General features: G+C 41.0%; 1 long non-coding RNA gene across 2 annotated transcripts; it reads left to right on the forward strand.

The window, feature by feature from the left end:
- The first annotated feature begins 366 nt into the window (after positions 1-366).
- LOC118084376 (uncharacterized) lies at positions 367-4,063 on the forward strand. 2 transcript variants are annotated; one of them, XR_004692488.2, is made up of 4 exons: positions 367-1,394; positions 2,418-2,596; positions 3,295-3,443; positions 3,526-4,063. It is a non-coding gene; the product is annotated as an uncharacterized LOC118084376 (long non-coding RNA). The 2 variants fall into 2 exon arrangements; XR_004692489.2 differs by having other exon boundaries at positions 367-419.
- The last annotated feature ends 14,250 nt before the right edge of the window (positions 4,064-18,313 follow it).

The raw sequence follows: 18,313 nt of genomic DNA on the forward strand, positions 1-18,313 counted from the left end.
ATCTTGAGGAGAAACATGCTATGCCCACCTGTCAAATGGCATATCTCATAACAACTGCACGACTACACTGCCTCACCGCCGTCACATGACAACAGATGGTGTTTGCTACAACTGTTACTATTAATATCTAGGGCTGAGCCAAAACATCATTGATTTCTAATTTTGCCGTGTAAGATGCCATCCAGGGAGGTAAGCCTGCCAAGAAAAGGAGAGGGATCCCACTGAGATCTGAAGTTGGCTGCCGTTTGCATGTACTAAAGTGGCTGCATCTTGCCAAGAGTTGGGAAGGTTAAGCTGGGAATCCACAGGCAGCTGAGTTTGCTTCTCTTAAAGTGACTTCAGTGTGCCTCTCAGTAGCAGCTTGACAGTTATGGATTGCCACAGGCATGCATGAACCAAAGGAGAGATGAAACATTAATGTAGGACAAGCTTGTTTTTATATATAAAACAGAAAGCTTTTTTTTTAAAAAAAATTACGTGTGAATTTCTAGGCTGTTGGTATTTTGCCTTGATCAAATTTGGGGCAATTGCTTTGAGGATTGGATGAGTCTTAATGGCTATAGCTTGCCTGAAACAAGGCTTGTTTGGGCTATTAATGTTATGAATTCCTCTCTGTGTTTTTTAGGCACAGGCTCAAGCATTAAAGATGCCAGCTTGGGTCCTGAAATGCAGTGGTGGGTGAAGCTTTTATTTTGCATTCACTCTTTTTCCTGGCAGCCCCTCAAGCTATCCTGAACAGGCTGGGCTATGATGTGATGGGAAACAGATAAAAACTGAGCATGGGTACCTGCCTATTCCATTCAGGAGAGTCCCCTTACCTGAGACAGGCTTTTGGGTGGTCAGTGGGCTGCCCATCCCGTTCTGCTTGCTCTTCTATGGATTTGAACAGTCCATTTTTATAATCTTGCACCTCACAATTTGCCTTTTAAGAATAGGTCTTAAAAGTACAGTAACAGTACAACTGACTGAATTTTAAAAAAATTACTACTCTACTGTTACCAATGCTGAATAGCAACAGAATAGAATAGCCATATAAAAAGTTAGGATTGCAGCCTTTGTTGAAATGATTCACATCTTTTTTTCTCTAATAGATTGCACTACGCATGTGCTTAGGTAATATTGGCTTAACAGAACTGTGACCACTGAATTGTCAAACCTCAGATATCACATGCAAGAAGCCAAAGCTTACTAAAACTACAAAGAGTGCATTATTTTAGAGAGCTACTGATTGGGCATGTCAGAAGCACAACCAAGGCACAACTTCCGAGTCCCAACTCTCACATACCTGCAATGGAATGGATGTTTTGACCTGAAATGTGACAGCATCACTTCAGGAAACAGTGTGAAATGCCAAAAGAAGGCCACTTTTAGACACATGCCTGCTTAATAAAGAGGTGTGGAAAATATTAAGAAGCCATTTCTAATAATCTTTGTCTGGTTTGGAACAAAAAAGGAGGGGTTTTTAAAGCATAGAATAAAGCGCCTTCCTTTAAAAAAATGTGTACTGGTTTTCAGCTTATAGTTCCATAAGCAATAACACAAATAACAACTACAACTGTTTTGTTGGTATCTATCTGTCTTGGTCTGAATCTCAACATCAAAAAAACTAAGATCATGGCCACTGGTTCCATCACCTCCTGGCAAATAGAAGGGGAAGAAATGGAGGCAGCGAGAGATTTTACTTTTTTGGGTTCCATGATCACTGCAGATGGTGACAGTAGTCACGAAATTAAAAGCAGCCTCGCTCGGCCGGCAGCTTCCTTTTTTATTTTTTCTTCTCCCGATGTTGCCGGGCAAGGGTCGGGCCAGCGAGGAGGGGCGTCACGCCAGTCAGCCACTAGTGTGGCGCCTCACTAGCCCACCCCTCGCCCGGCAATGTCAGGAGAAGAAAAAATAAAAAAGGAAGCCACAGCACACAGGCGCGACGTGGGAGGGCGGCGGCGGGCAGTGGCACGGGGGTTGGGGGGGCAGGCTGGCCAGCGCCCCCTCCATTTTGGCGCCCTAGGCAATGGCCTAGTTTGCCTAAATGGACGCACCGGCGCTGCTCACAAGGCAGAGGTTTATGATCAAGTTATTTTTCTTTTTGAGGGGCTACCTTCCCAGGTTGACAAGGCTCATTTTCCTATAGACAGAAGTTATTCAAGGTTTGTCCTGTTTCTGTCCCCCCCCCCCCCCCCGGACAAATAGTATACATCTAAGTTGTGTCTTTGAAATGTGTCTTACTACAACATGTGGCTTTGGTGGGCTCCATACATTATCTCATCTGTTTGCAAAGTTCATAAAGCCACCCACACACCTTTTCAGTATTGTGTCTGGGCCTGAGGCCAATGCACATCTTAACAGATGTATAGATGTATTAAATGTATAGATTCTGCTGGTTTCCATCTTTTTTCTCTTGTTGCTTATTTACTTTTAAGGTGGACTCTGATCAAAAACCCTACAGAATTGCTGGCAGATCCAGTTTGTGATGAAGGCAACTATTTCTCCCGAGCTGGTTTCAACATTGCAAGATGGAAGTGAAATTGACAAGACATGAGTGCAATGAAGAGTCAAAGGCACTGGGTGAATAGAAACAGGACACAATTTTATTAATAAGGTTAATATGGAACTTTAACAACCATACATTCAAATAACCAAATCAGGCCAGTGATAGAGAAAACCTAGAGTCGTCCCTGGAGCACCCACCCCTGTCTGTCCCACTAAATGGCCTACAGGGAAAAGGGCACTGAACTATGGTTTAAACTTTTTGATCATCCTTGGTCTAAATCAGAGATGGGAAACCTGTAGCACTCTAAATGTAGTTGGACTACAACTGCCCTCATCCCTAACCACTGGCCATGCTGGCTGGGGCTGGTGGGACTTGGAGTTAGGGATGTTAGAGAATTCTGATGGAAATGGAAATGGGAGTGGAAATTGCTGTTGTTTGCTTATTCATCCCATTGGAAAGGAAATCCATCCAGTGAACTTGATTGGTATCCACTGTTGGTGTTTTCAGTCAGCAAACAGTATGTAATTGGTTATATACCCCCTTTACATTTTGTTGCCTTTGCACTGAAATCAAGGGGGTGGTACAACATAACGACAATGTAATCTACGTAATTAATTACATAAATTACATAAGTAATGTATCTTTCCCACAGTGGAAAATGATGCAGAAACTGTAGTTTTGGTGGAAAGTGAACTGCAGCTGAAAGGAAACAGTGATGCATGTGACAAAACAGAAAACGATGATCTCTTACATCCCTACTTGGAGTTCAATAACATTTGAGCAATCTACCATTCTGTAATTTCCAGAAACTTGTATTCAGAAGCATTTGCAACTATGAAGGCAGAACTGTATTAGACTGGGTTCTCTCTCAGCCCTACCTGGAGATGCCAAGGTTCGAAAAACAGGGATCTTCTGCATGCAAAGAAGATGCTGTACCACGGATCCCTTCCCCTGGGTACTACCTGTTTTTTAAAAAGGGGGAAATATGGCCAGTCCTCAGCCCTTTTTGTAATAACTTTGTGTTGGTTTTTTTTCAGGGTGAGAGATCATGCACATGAAATGTGGAAATGGGGTGGAACCGACTTCCTTGTGAGCAGATGTGACAGGGACATGAACTAGATTTATACTGATCTGTCTATCCATTGAAACACTCTACAAAGTGTTACGGAAATGCTGAATATTGCTTTGAGGCATCCCATAGTCTTCTTATGTGAATAGGCAGAGGAGGCAAGGGAAGGCTCAATATGATCCCTCAATTGATTGGCTATCAGTATGGCATATAATGGCTTTTGCAGTTTTTCTTGTGCTAACACATCTCCAGAAAATGCCTCTTTAACCCATTTGAATGTAAATAACATAAAGAATGTGAAGAAAATGGAGTAATATAGTTTATAAAAATACAAAATGCAATTTTAAGTTACAGTGAAGTGAATAAAATATGGATCCAAAATTTGCTCTTTTTTTATGAAACTCATTCATCTTACTAATGCTTTATTGGCTATGTGAGTGTTTCAGCGCATAAGAAAAATTGATCCCAGGAGCTGTCTTTCTATAAATGCTTTGGTGATCTCTTTTAACTGCAGTACTTCACCTACTTATGATTCTCCTTATCTTCCCTTGAAACGCTTGAATATTGGAACAAATGTGATTTATGGCTGCAAATACTTTAACTGGTTTATCCCATTGATCAGATGGCTTATCAATACTTATATCTTCCTTTGACTAACAATGAGAGTGAAAAACAAAATGACTCACAGTTTTTGAAAGGATGTTTCTCTATTGCCAAAATCTTCCATTTAAACTGTACCTTTTATTTCATTTTAACAATTTGTTTGGCACTTCCCCATGTAAAAATGATTAACAAACATAGTCATACATTAACAAACAGGCTTGATGTACATGGACTTTTATCAATTTGTTACTGTATACTTATTTTCAGATTACTTGATCACTTCCTGCTGAATGCATGATATGACACTGGCCCCTTCAAGGTGCTTATTTGAATACAATGGATTTGCTTAAAGGGTCAACATCAAAGTAGCAGGCTGTGCTCCTGACCTATGAATGGGCTTCAGAAGGTCAGGAGACAACCCCTATGAGGACACCTATGCATGGGATACCAGTCTCCAACATTTTAATGAACACACAGAAGTCAGAGTGGAACCTGCCTCATCTTATATAAAGCTTTCAGAATGCAGGCTACCGCACAGATATGATTTGTAAAATTACATTCACAACCCCACTTGGCCACCTTGAAAGTAAGGTAACAAAAACTCATAAGAATTTTACTGAAGTTACATTTTCAAATGTAATCTTTTTTCGTTAATTGACGGGAAATTGTAAAAACAACAACACAAAAGATTTTTTTTATTTTTTGACACAGCACTGTTTGCATATACCTTCCCCTTGCCACCACCATTTCAAATATTCTCTCTGGGAAGTCCTCAAAGAGGGCATGTGCTGCGACGAGACCTGGAAACTGACACCCTGTGTTGTGGGTGGGTAAGATTGGTCAGCCACAATACCCGAATGGTAGGTCCCTCGATGTTGGGTTCAATCTGGCCAATGGGACGCAGTCCAAATGGATCGAGGGACCTCTATATGCCCATGCACGTGACCCAGAGCTTCCTCTTTCGGTGCGTGCATTCGGAACACCCGCCCACCTCTCCCTACTTTTAGGGCTTGTTGCGCTTGACCTTGCTATGCCGTCGTGTGTTGTCTGTCATTGGGACAGGGGCACGGCAGGAATTTTCCTCACTTGGCTGATTAGCTGGCGCCATTTGGGTTTCGCCTGCCGTGTAGCAAATCATCACAACTTGTAAGGTTGGAGATAGGCACTGGTTCAGATGATAGGGATGGGAGAACGCTTTCACCATCCCTATGTGAAGGTTATTCCGTTAAAGGACTCAAATGGTTTGGTCAACCCCTGTGAGGGGGTTGTGCCCGTGCCTGAGTCCAGGGGGACATCTGGGTGGCGGACTTAGCCTGTTCCTGGCTTTCTGCCTATCCAGGTGTTCACCCTTGGCTGACCTATGCTGGTACCCTGGGTCAGTGCTACAAGGGTTCAGGGAGCTAGTCGAACCAGAGCCTATGCAACCACTCACTTTCTAGAATCAATAAATTTGTGGCCTAAATTCTGCCAAAAACCAAACCAAAATTTGAGTCATGTGCGAATTTATTTAGGGGGAAGGTTCCTGGGTCTGAATACGCAATGATATGATACCATATATATTGTGTATGGCATTCACAGAGGCACACCATACCTCAGGGGGTCAAGGTAGGCTTGGCTGGGGCTTCAGCAACCACAATGAGTAGCATAGATTTCCAAATCATTGGAACTTTTTTTCCCCAGACACCAACTAAATATGAATTCTTGGGTCCCAAATGCAAATTAAATTCTACAACTAAGACTTTGAAAAACAGTAGCAGCTCTACGGTGTTGCTTTCTTCAGTGCAGAGGTGAGAGTTTGCCGACTCACAATATTAAGAACAAAATCCTTTTGAAATATTAATAAAATCTAGTCCGGAACGTGGCTTCCCCATGGCCTTTTTAAATCGGTGTGACTTAAGAGTGGCAGAAGGTTTTCACAGTTCTTCGGCTTTCACTCTCCCTCTGAGACATTAGCAGCAGGAAGCTCAGGATATTGCTATAATCGATTAGCTCATTGCTTTAATCTTTGGTATTTCAGGTGACCTGATTAATCTCATTCACAGGAAATGAAAAAAGCTGACGTTCCCTGTCCCTCTTTTCATTACTGTCTTGAAATTCCAGTGAAAGAGCTAAGCTCAGCTAATCAAGGAGTTGGTATACTTTATAATAACACAGCTTCTGCCACCTCTTTCATTTCTGTGCTATCTTATTTGCCAATCCTTTATTTTTATTTTGGACTTCAATATAGTCATTAGGGGTGTACATCAGCTTTGTGTAAAGCCAAAGGAGTCAAAGGGTCAAAGGAGGATGCCTCAGGGAGGGGCAGGGATGAAGAGTTGAAGGACGGTGGCCTAAGTAGTGTCACAAGTTGAGTCAAGGCCACAAAGGGTGATGCTGAAGACATTGTGACTGAAACACAACACTGTTTACCATAGGAAAACTGCTAAAGTGAGGGAGAGGGATAGTTCTATTATGACTGACATGTGCAGCTTCTAATAAATGAGAATCCCAAAGTTTTGAGGGAGGGTCATTTGAGGGAATGCTTGTCTCACATGTTTCCTGCTCTTTTGCAACTTCTTTCCTTCCGGCACTGGATGCTCTCAACAGTTCTGGTGGACTTGAGGCAGAGTCCCTCAACTACCCTTTTTAGTGATGCTAAATTGGTTTCCTCTGTTCCACTCTCACTAGCATCCTTGTAATGTATTGTTTTATTTCCATCCATCCATTAGCAGTTCTGTTCATTCCATTCTGACTGTCTTGCTTCGGTCAGATAATTAGCCAGAGTTTGTTTTAGAATGCAGTGTTGTTGCACCCACTTCGCCATCCCATTTTCCGTAGAAACACTGTAGATCTCATCTTGAACTTCTGCATGTGAGTCTCTCTCTCTCTCTCTCTCTCTCTCTCTCTCTCTCTCTCTCTCTCTCTCTCTCCCTCCCTCCCTCCCTCCCTCTCCCTCTCCCTCTCCCTCTTTTTAAAAGTGAGTTATTTTATTTATTTTTCACTTGGTCTTATGTTTCTGAGTGTCTGTGATTTTTTTTTTACCTTTTCAATTTCTCTCAGACCTATGTTTTTTTTTTTTTGTAGTGAGGGAACACCCACAGTCTTGTACAGTTTAGTAACACTGTCTGCCCACTCATTGAATTATTTTCTGATATCTCAAGCCTATTATCATCATTAAATTACATCACTAGTGCTCCTGTTTCACAGATAACATTGTATGAAAAAAACAAAAAATAACAACTATTGGTCCTGTGCCGTTTGTCTATTGCCAAGTAAATGGGGGAAAGCAGTGCTTCATTCCCCACAAAGCAGATTTGGATGCAAAGCCAGAAGGCTACAAAGCACTTCAGAATGAGGCAGGCTTCTGAGTGAAGTGCTGGATCTGGATCCAACAAAATCTTGTGGTCTGTGCACACAGTAAATAGCTGTACAAAACTGAATAACTTTTCTTATTAGAAAAACATACATAGGAGGCGTGAGCTACTATAGCCTTCTAGCGACAATGTTTTTGCTTCTGTCTGTTTCAAGTAGCAACAGATATACCTAACTAAGGTTATGTGGTCACACTAGCAATTTAAAATAAAATGCTCTGTTTTGATCAACTGGGCTTTTTATCCAGCATTTTCATTTCCCAAACTGTTCAAGTCTAGCATTGCTAGGAAATGAATATTATTTTTTCAATCAATTGACAGACAATAGCTCAAATACATACTTCCTCCTTCAACAAATGAAAAATAGATAATTTGATGAAGAAATGGAAAGGGAGAGACTCGTAGTTATAGCTTGGGAGAGACTTTCTATTTCATAGATTGCTTTTCTTAATGAAGATAAGATTTGCAACATCACATAAAGAAAAGAAATCAGGCATGCTATTTATGTTCTTAACTATTTTCATTAATATTAATTTAGAGAGCTTTCTTCCAGCAGATGAAACCTTCAATGGTCTGTCAAAACAGTACAAAAATTTACATTAATTGCCACAATCTTAGACCATTAAACAGATTTCCTGTTGAGCAATGGTAGAAAGGAATATTCAAAGCAGGCTTCTCTATAAAGCATAAATCGTGACAGCAAAATTTCCAGCATTCCATTTAAATACAGTGGTACCTTGGTGTATGAACTTAATCCATTCCGGAAGTTCGTTCTTAAACCGAAACCGTTCTTAAACCGAGGTGCGCTTTCCCTAATGAGGCCTCCCGCTGCCGGTGCCCTTCCACCATTCGGATTCCGTTCTTAGACCGAGGTAAAGTTCGCAAACCGGGACACTACTTCCAGTTTTGTGGAGTTCGTAAACTGAATCGTTCGTAAACAGGACTGTTCTTAAACCGAGGTACCACTGCACTATAAAAGTACATAACGTGAAATAGAAATATAATGCTCTTACTGGTCTATATTCTATGGCAACATAGCAGTGGTGTTTCAATCATAAACCTGCAATTATATGGTCATATTCCAGGAACTGACTTTGCAACTCAAGCCTAAGATCCATTGGGATGAGTGAGTTTGGAATAGGCAGCTCTGTGACTAAGCTGGCCAAGGGTACCCTCACCTGGCACTAGCTGAAGACACCCTTACTGCATTTAGTCACCCTTTCCTTGGAATGCCCTCCCACTGCATATCAGACAGTCAGACAGGACTCTTCTCTGCTAAAGAAGAAGCCTTTTAAACCCTTGAACAAGGATTCTGTAGTCTTTAACCCCAATGGTACATTTCTTGGAATATATATATATATGTTTTAACTGTTTTTATGTAACTGTTGTATGTATGTTTTATTGTAAATTTGTTTGGGGTGCCTCATGGGAAGGAATTAATAAATGAAATAAACAATAATAGATTGTACCTGGATATGTATATTCATAAAAATGCAAGTCTTTACTTAGGGATGGGGGAATAACTCAATTCAGTTCACATTTAAAGGCAAACTTGGTTATGTCACATTTTCTGAAACAATATGCAAACCAAAACACCATTCTTCAAAATTCACACTTCTCTGAATTTTGCAATGCAGTCTTTCTCCTGCCAAGGAACGTACAAAAGTGCATATAATCGTTCATAAAAATACATAGATGGATGAAACAGCATACAAAATGCATTACATTAGAGAAAACTGATTTGCAAAAATATGTACTAAAGTGGTTATAACTTATTCAAAAAAAATGAAATTAATGTGGAATCATGGAGATCTGAAGATTGGGGGGGGGATGAGAAACTGTGAAAAAATGAAATTGACATAGTCACCCATTCCTCTCTGCTGTCAAAGGAAGGCCTTTAACCTAAGTTAAACCAAAGTTTCTCCTTCTGTTTGACAATCACAGCTGACAACACTAATTTTTTAAGCTGGGCACTTTTTGTTTGCTACCACTTTATTTATTGAGGATGGAAAAATATGCAAGATGAGTGGGGAACAAATCTGGTTCACAATCCAGATGGAGACATTCATTATCTACTTTTGTCATCTTACCAATTTAATTTCCTTGAACGGGCTATGGACTTGGTAACTGCTGAACCAATGCACTAAATGAGGAAATCTTCTTTTAAAGCTTTAATTGATTGTGCGGCTTCTAATCAATGTTCATAGCAATTTGTATTTCATCATGACAAATGTTCAACCCATTTTGTTGGCCTTCTTTGCAGAAGCATCTTCTCAACTGCATTCAAAATTCTCTTGTTCCTTTCTTTTGTAAGAAAGAAAGATCAATTCTGATACATTTGGCAAGTCCTGTGGGAGAGAGATCACCCCATAATGGAAAACTACAGGGAATAAACCATTTGGCTACAAGAAACTGATGGGCAGATGGGAGAGAGAGAGAGAGAGAGAGAGAGAGAGAGATGTCTTCAAGATGTATGGTTCTGGGAGTCATAAAATAAACAGCATTGAGATTTGAGACATATGGGTGGGAAAGATTTTGTTTTACTCATCATACTGCATTTCTTCACAGATACTCCTGTATACTATTGTATGGTACACTGCCCTTTACTGTACCTTTGTACCTATGCCATATCATATACCTTTAGCGCTAAACCATATGCCATACTGCAGCCACATGTAAGTGTAACTCAATGGCCTCTGCTCTTAAGCACTCACAAGAAAGGGCAATTTTCCATGGGAAAGGAATAATTTGCGGGGGTGGGGGCAGAGAAAGCTTAACTCTTCCCCTAGCACCTACTTTTCTTCCACTCCAGCTTCTTGTGAGTTAAATACAGGTCAGGAACCTGGGCAAATAGGAGGCAGATAGGGGTGCTTTTATAAGGGGAGATGCTTATCTCCTCTTGATACCCATATTAGGTGTACTCTACAAAAGAGATAAGAGAATGCAGCAATCTCTGTTTAGACTGGCATTCATTATGATTAGTGCTGTTTCTGTTCCACTGCAGGTCGGTTTCTGCCAAATACTATATTATGCATCTCACTGTCTTCTATTTAACTTAAGTCATGTATGTTGTGTAAATTACGCAACTTTTTACATATCTTGCATTCACTTCAACAGAAAGGAAACATCAGAACAATATAAAAAAGTCATCAATTTCATATCATTTGCATACTTAAACAAATCAACAATTAGGTGAACAAATACTGGTTGTATTTGTCTGAGCTATTTCCATTTCTGACCACAGAAAAGCAGGCAGACTATAACAACTTCTAGCTTTTCCATCTTCATAGGTAATCTCTGGCAGCCCCATTCTATAGTCATGATATAATCATATATAGCAATCATGTCATATCCACCAACATTTCTCAGAAATCAGTCTGTTAGGAATATGGGACAGGACTCACAATCCTAAAAGGTACTTTTGAGCACACTCACGTGCTGCTTCCATCATTATCAGCACTATATGGAAACTAAGGATTTCTTGACTTGGGGTAGGGGAAAAAAACTTGGTTTTTGTTTTTTTAGCCAATTTGAATGGAGCTTTCTTATCTCTAGAAGTGGTTGTTGTGCCTCTGAAAAAGCCATAAACCTGACACCAGAATATCGGCATTGTACTGCAAAAAAGCATATTACCGTACAACTGAAGAGCATACCATATGCAGTTACCTTGGTAAAACAGTGTTCTTTGTTGGTTACATTTTTTGATGTAAAACTTGTATGTTGTCCTGAAATCATATTCAAAACCCTTGCACAGCAGTGTTACATGAGAATGTCTTCTTTGCAATACATATTTAGCATGGAGGAAAGTTCTGTTTAGTTTGCATTTTTAAGCAAGCCAAACTAATTTTCACCGCCTGTGTTAATACATAGTTTGGAATATAATTATCCTTCAGTTTTTGCACTTCCTTGAATTTTGCTGCATAACTCTTGACTCCGAAAAAGTAACAAAGAGCATTTAAAAATGTGTACATTGAGATATAATATTTGGAAATGTGCATGTTAAGATATAATACATATCTGAATATGTTTTCTGTGATAAAATACATATTCCAATACATTTTTTTGGGACAACTACAGAGATTAATATAGAAACAAAACAGAATGTACTAATGAAGGAGCAAAACTGACACAAATTGGAAATATTGTAGATGGATCTGCCCATCTTAATAAAAATTATTGGTCTGGATCCATAGGTTTGCTTTCTGCAATGGAAGGGGGTTTCTCTATGTATAAACAATATTTATTCCCCTGTACAATAATCTTCCTGAACCCCATTTTTTAAAGTGTACTTATTTTCCTGAAAGTAGTTCATTTTCATTTTGCTATCAAGCATTTATCTGCAAAACGATGAGCATTCAGATTGTCAGGCTGTTTAACACACCATTAATAACTTCGGTAAGACATTGTACCTTTACTTACTACAGACTGTAAACATTTTATGTCATTAGGTAATGCACCAAGCCTCCTCTCTCTCTCTCTCTCTCTCTCTCTCTCTCTCTCAACTGCCATAACAGCTTTATTTATATACTGTGTTCTGCATAATTAACTACTAATGAGGCTCTAACTTCCACTGCTCTAAGGCCTGGATAGCTATTCATCTTTCAGCAAAATCATTTTTGCTGTCTCATTAACGCATTAAAAAAACCCCTAAAAATGTATTTTAATTAAAGGTTAAGCTACCTCTAGTGGGAAGTTTTAATGGGCTGTTGCACTCCTGAGAAAAGCATAGGAATTTTCTTAGTTGAGGTAAAACCTAAGCCTTCAATCCTATGGATAATTATTTGGCAATAAACTATTGGGAGCTCATCTGGACTAATTTCCAAGTAAACATGGTTAAGTTGTATGTGCATCAGAAATAAGTATGGATATATTGTTCCTCGGTATCTCATTTAACAGGAATGGCATATCTTCTGGTCACTCAAATACAATATATATATATCTCCTATCACCTGACAATTAGGGAAAGCTTCCCATTATTAGCAGTCTCTGAACATCTTGCTATGGCTATCGGCAAGCTTTATGTTATAGCATTTTGCCAGCCTCCTACTTCATGCTAACTATTACTCAGAGCTATATTTAAGCCATTTATCAGCAATTCTTTTCACTCCAAAGGTGGAAGGTTGGGTAATATGTGGTCCTGCTGGACTACAACTACCATCAGCCCTGACCACTGGCTGTGCTGGTTGGGACTGATGGGAAGTTAGAAACCAACATCTGGAGGGCCACAGGTTCTGAAGTGAACCAGATTTCAGGCAGAAACAGCCAGATTTCAAAGACGACATTGTTAAGCGATGACATCATGGCTTGACTGCAAACTCCCCAGTCATCTGGTTGACCACTGTAAGAAACAAAATGCTGAAGAAGATTGATATTGACTATGTCCAAGCTTGAAAAGCCCTCCTTCTGTTCTTACTTCTCATCTCTGAAGGAAGGTGCTGGGTCTGCCACCTGGTTATCCAGCAACCAGTGAGAGCTGGTGAGAGCCAGTCAGGAGAAATTGGCATTTAAGTTAGCTGCCGATAGCTTAGTGGTCAGGTAGGGACCTTTTCTTGCCTGGGTGAACAGGTGAGATTTCTGCCTACCTGAGTGGGCAAAGATAGGGATTATCTGTCAGGGGCTGATAGTGAATTGGTTCTCAGTTACAAATGAGGATTTGACTCTCAGTCAACATGGGCAGCTGGAGTTTTTAAACTACTTGAGTGGGGTTAGCTAAGCAGGACAATGTGGTTTTGATTCCTTTCGGGGAAGGTAAATCCTAGAAGGGGCTGAGTGGGTTTTGCTGTTTAGAACACTGATAGCCATGCTAGGTAGTAAAGGTCTACCTGAGATTCCCTTCAGAAAAGCACAGTTAAAAGTTTCTCTGCAAAGAGTTTCTGCTTCACTTGTGAAGTTATCCAGTGTTAAACCCCCCATAGAGTGTAATTAAATAAGAATTAAGGACACTCTATAAGGGGTGTTAAATACACACTGGACATCCTTCACGGAAATATGGAACGTATTGTTACTGTGAAATCTTGAACACAACCATAAACAATTACTGTATTTTTCCATGTATAACACGCCCCATGTATAAGACGACCCCTATTTTTTCGGACCACAACAAATAAATGGGGGGGATTGCCCAAAGTTGCTGAGCTTTTTTGGGGGGGTAATTGTCCAGAGTTGCTGAGCTTTTTTTGGGGGGGGGAGTTTGCCCAGAGTTATTGAGCTTCTTGGGGGGGGGGGTTCACTGCTCTACAGCCGCCAAAAGCCCATCTGCCCACTCGACAAAGACACAGCCTATTGCACACATTCCTTGCCGCTGTTGTAAAAAAAGGTCCATTGTTGCAGCAGCAGCCAAACGTCAGCAGGCCTTGCTGTAGCAAGCAAACACACGCCCAATCACCGCTGACAATCTCCTGCTGGCTGCTGCCACCAATCACCTGTCCCCCCTCTGTTATCCATGTATAAGACGACACACAATTTTTAAAGGAAAAAAATATTGTCATATGCACGGTAAAAATACGGTAATCATAGACCTCTCCTATGCAGATAAATGGGGAGGGGGGCTTTATCTAATAAAACACCTAAAATATCATCCACATTACCCAACACCCATCTTCAGTGAGGATGTCTGTCACAGGGAGCAAGTTTCCTGACCTCCCATGGCATCCACCAGTATATCTTTTTAAAAATAATAATAATAATGTGCTATCAAATGTGCAGCTAGATTACTTTCCAACAAAATGCATTTTCTGACCAATGTGGCACATCCATTCAATTTACTAATGAGGGCAATTAAAATATCCTTTTGAGCAACCCTTGTGAAAAATGTCTTTCGACACTTTCTTTCACCCCTTGTCACAATCTGTTAGTTCCTCTTAGCACCTTTGCAGCTAAGCCTGATCAGGGTGGGATTTAATTTTACTTTTTGGCTGCTCAGCTTAGTCTTAACACCACACAAATGGCAATTAATTTTATGCTGTCATTCATTTAAAAGAAGGAGCGTATAGAAATTGGCAACAGGCAGCTTGCGACCCTGTCACTGAGGCTGTGGTTTACAGGGTGATTCAGTTCAAAGGGGATAGAGTTTCCAGTAAGACATTTTGTGTAAATGTAATATCTGGCATTTATTGCTTGGATCAGAATATAAACTAATATTCCTCTGCTGAGACATAGTGACAAAACTTCATCTGTTTCACCTGGTCTTCAAGGGCTGATAGCTCTGCCAAATGTGGAATTGCACAACTCTGGCAGTCCTTTGATCTCCTGACAAATTTCAAATCCCTGATCCAAGCTAGGTAGACAAGAGAGATTAGAGGAACATTTAAGGGCTGCCTTCTCCTGTAATTAATGCCAGCCTGACTAGCTGCAATAATCCTGCTAATATCTTGCCAACTAGAAAATAACAGGTTCACTTGCCATGCTAAGTAACTGATGTCAATGGCTTAACCTATCCTGGGAACTATTCCTCATTATCAACTGGAACACATTTGCTAGTAGCAAATTAGAGAACTCTTGATTTGCAAAAAAAAAAAAAAAAGAACTCCTGCCAATTTCTTTTAAAAAATGAAGTCTAGAACATTTTGTGCGAAGGCATAACTTTTTCCCACCCTCATGCATTCAATTAACAGTAAATAATTTAATAACGGCAGTTTAAACGTTTATTCCCTCTTAAAGGTCTTCAGAAGAATGTTGCTTATGGTAGTGCTCATCTTCTCCCTTCCTCTTGGAAATAATTTTGGGGGAAATGACTTCTTTTTTGTTGTATTATACAATCAGATTCTGCAAATACATTAGGAAAATAATGGGAAACCTGTGGCACTACAGGTGTGGCTGGACTACAGCTCCAATTATCCCTTCCATTGGGCCAAGATGACAGGGGGTGATGGGATTTAGAGTCCAACAATATCTAGAAGGCCACAGGTTCCCTGTCCCTGCAATAGGGCTGTGCATGATGTGCACATACATCATCAACTAAAGGCTGTATTCTAACAATATTAGCCATGCCAATGGAGAAGACCCATGGCATTATATGTTGAATCATAGGTTATGTCCCCAGGACAACGGGGAAGAGGAAGAGGATCCTGGTAAGAGGTATAGCCTGCACTAGGACACACCAGGGCAAGCTGGGGATGGGGAAGGAGAGGTTGGTGTAGGTAGGAAGTACTCATGGGGTGACAGAGGATGATGAGGGGATGTGGGCCAGTGAACAAGAATCAGAACAGCAGGGCCCATCACTAGAGCCAAAGGGGCCCTGTCTCCACAAATACAGTGGGCTCTGAGGCATAGGGAGCAGTGGACAGGGCACTCCAGGGGGCTGAGGCAGGCAAGGGCCCTCAGCCCAGCTTCCTAGCTGGCCAGGTGGGGACACAGGCAGGTGAGGGTCACATGCCTCATCAACCCCAGGATGGTTCTCTAACTAGACTCTTGGACTTTGTGGGTACTTTGTCAAAGGACTGGTTGAGATACTCAGGTGGTCACATTCATTCTCCATTTGAGCCCTCTCCAGGTTTGTGACTGTGTAAGAAAAAAAAGATGGCTGAGCTACCTGGGCTGGTTGATGGCTGGAGGCTACATGAGCTGACAGCTATTTCTGCAACTGTGCCATGCAACACTCAAGGAAATGGACACACGGCTGTTGGCTAGTATTGACTTTGGGTACAGTCTAGTTCACAGTCACACATCCCATAACCAGGGCTTGGGGCGGGGCATTCACCCATTTCTTGCACCAGAACTTACTTTGCTTATATTAGCAGAGAACCATAACATACTATAGCCTTTTAATGTCAACATTAATTTTTGTTTCAGCCATCAATGTAAGATACCCTTTCCCGACCTACTTAGCATGCAAAGTGCCTAAAATCTCTTATAAAAGCTTTTCCTAATATTAAAGTAGCTGAAGAGATCTCAAACGCTTAGCAGTGGCTGATTTTCCCTAAAGATGAAAATCCAAAGAAAGCCAACTTAATTAAGAATTAATTCCCTTTAAGCAAATGCATGAAGTGTTCATTTCTGCTCCAGTCCCCAATCAATTATTTGTGATATGGATTGATTTGCAAGAACATGGGAGGAGGGGGATAAACAGGACAAAAGCTATCTTGTGTATCACATTTAAGAGAGAGAGAGAGAGAGAGAGAGAGAGAGAGAGAGAGAGAGAGAGAGAGAGACTAGGGCTGTTGGGTTTTTTGCAAACAAAATCACTTAGCAAGGTAACCCTAACCCATGCCTTTAGAAGCTGGAAGTTGGAAGTCAACAGGTGAAGATTTTGCAATCTTTGCATTATTGCATTGGGGAAACTTCACACATGGATTTCTACCTCCTATAACATTGTTAAAAGCTCAATAGCTCTGTCAGAAAGAATGGTGGCATCCTTGTAATATAATTGTATGTATTTTGCAGCTTAGAACAGCCATTACAAAATATACAATTCCTTGCAATAGTTATTCAAATATATTTCCCAGTACCACTCATTTCTATACTAGACTGTTTTTTACACATGTTCAAGCTGACCAATGTTTTTAACAATGTGGAAAACACTTTACAATATTTGTTTCATTTGTGAAACAAATATCCCCAGTAAAGGTCAAACTACTCCCAATCTATTCATATTGGCAAACCAAGTTATTTCCCAAGAAAGACCCCAGGTACTAAGAGCCTTGGGACATAAGAGTTTCCATGGCTCCTGAACCCCATACTAAGGATTGACCTATTCCTAAAATCCCTAATCCTTGCACCATCTTCATCACAGTGTTCAAGGTGCCAGGGTAAAAGAAAGGAAAGTACAGGTGCTCAAATTATAAAGGAGAACATTTCTAGGGAAATACATTTAATTTGGAATACAGGTGAACAGTGCGAGAAAGAATAGTTTGTATTCTGGTTGTATCCTCACCTGGAAAGGTCAAACTTTGACAACTTCAGTAATTAGTCTCCACTTTACAGATAAGGAACTTGAATGGGGTGGGGCAGGGTGTGAGTTGTCCAAAGATAACCTGTGAATCTGTGTATGAGGTAAAGTTTGTATTCATATCTGCAGAAATGAAGACAAACATTGTTATTGCTTGACCATATGGGTTGTTTTGTTTATGCCTTTGCTCTCAACCTGTCAGGGCTGGAAGCTGCTCTCGTCACAAGAAACCAAAGCAGACCGCTGACAGCTTTATAGTCTTTATTTACAACTATATACAGAAGGCAGGGGACACAGATGGCACTGTGGTCTAAACCACTGAGCCTTGGGCTTGCCAATCAGAAGGTTGGTGGTTTGAATCCCCGTGATGGGGTGAGCTCCCATTGCTCGGTCCCAGCTCCTGCCAACCTAGCAGTTTGAAAGCATGACAAAGTGCAAGCAGATAAATAGGTACTGCTCTGGCGGGAAGGTAAACGGTGTTTCCGTGCGCTGCTCTGGTTCACCGGAAGCGGCTTAGTCATGCTGGCCACATGAACCAGAAAAACTGTCTGTGGACAAACATCGGCTCCCTCGGCCAGTAAAGCGAGATGAGCGCTGCAACCCCAGACTCGTTCACGACTGGACTTAACTGTCAGGGGTCCTTTATCTTTACCTTTATATACAGAAAGCATAGTGATTAATCCATCAATCACTCACTTCAGATACAGCTAAGGACTTCTTCTTCCTTCTCCATCACCTAAAGTGCAGGAACCTAGAGCCTTGCCTCTGGCCCTGTCTTGTGTCTCGTGGGAGTCGTCGTAAATCTGCTGCCCCCATCTGATGCCGAGGTTAACCCTTGCAGTGCCTGTAAGTCAGCCTGTTCACCCCCACCTCTTCCTGGTTCTCGGGTCCTGTTGGAGTGGACACTGCCCCACTGA

This window comes from Zootoca vivipara, chromosome 9, assembly GCF_963506605.1.
Source record: "Zootoca vivipara chromosome 9, rZooViv1.1, whole genome shotgun sequence".
NCBI lineage: Eukaryota > Metazoa > Chordata > Lepidosauria > Squamata > Lacertidae > Zootoca > Zootoca vivipara.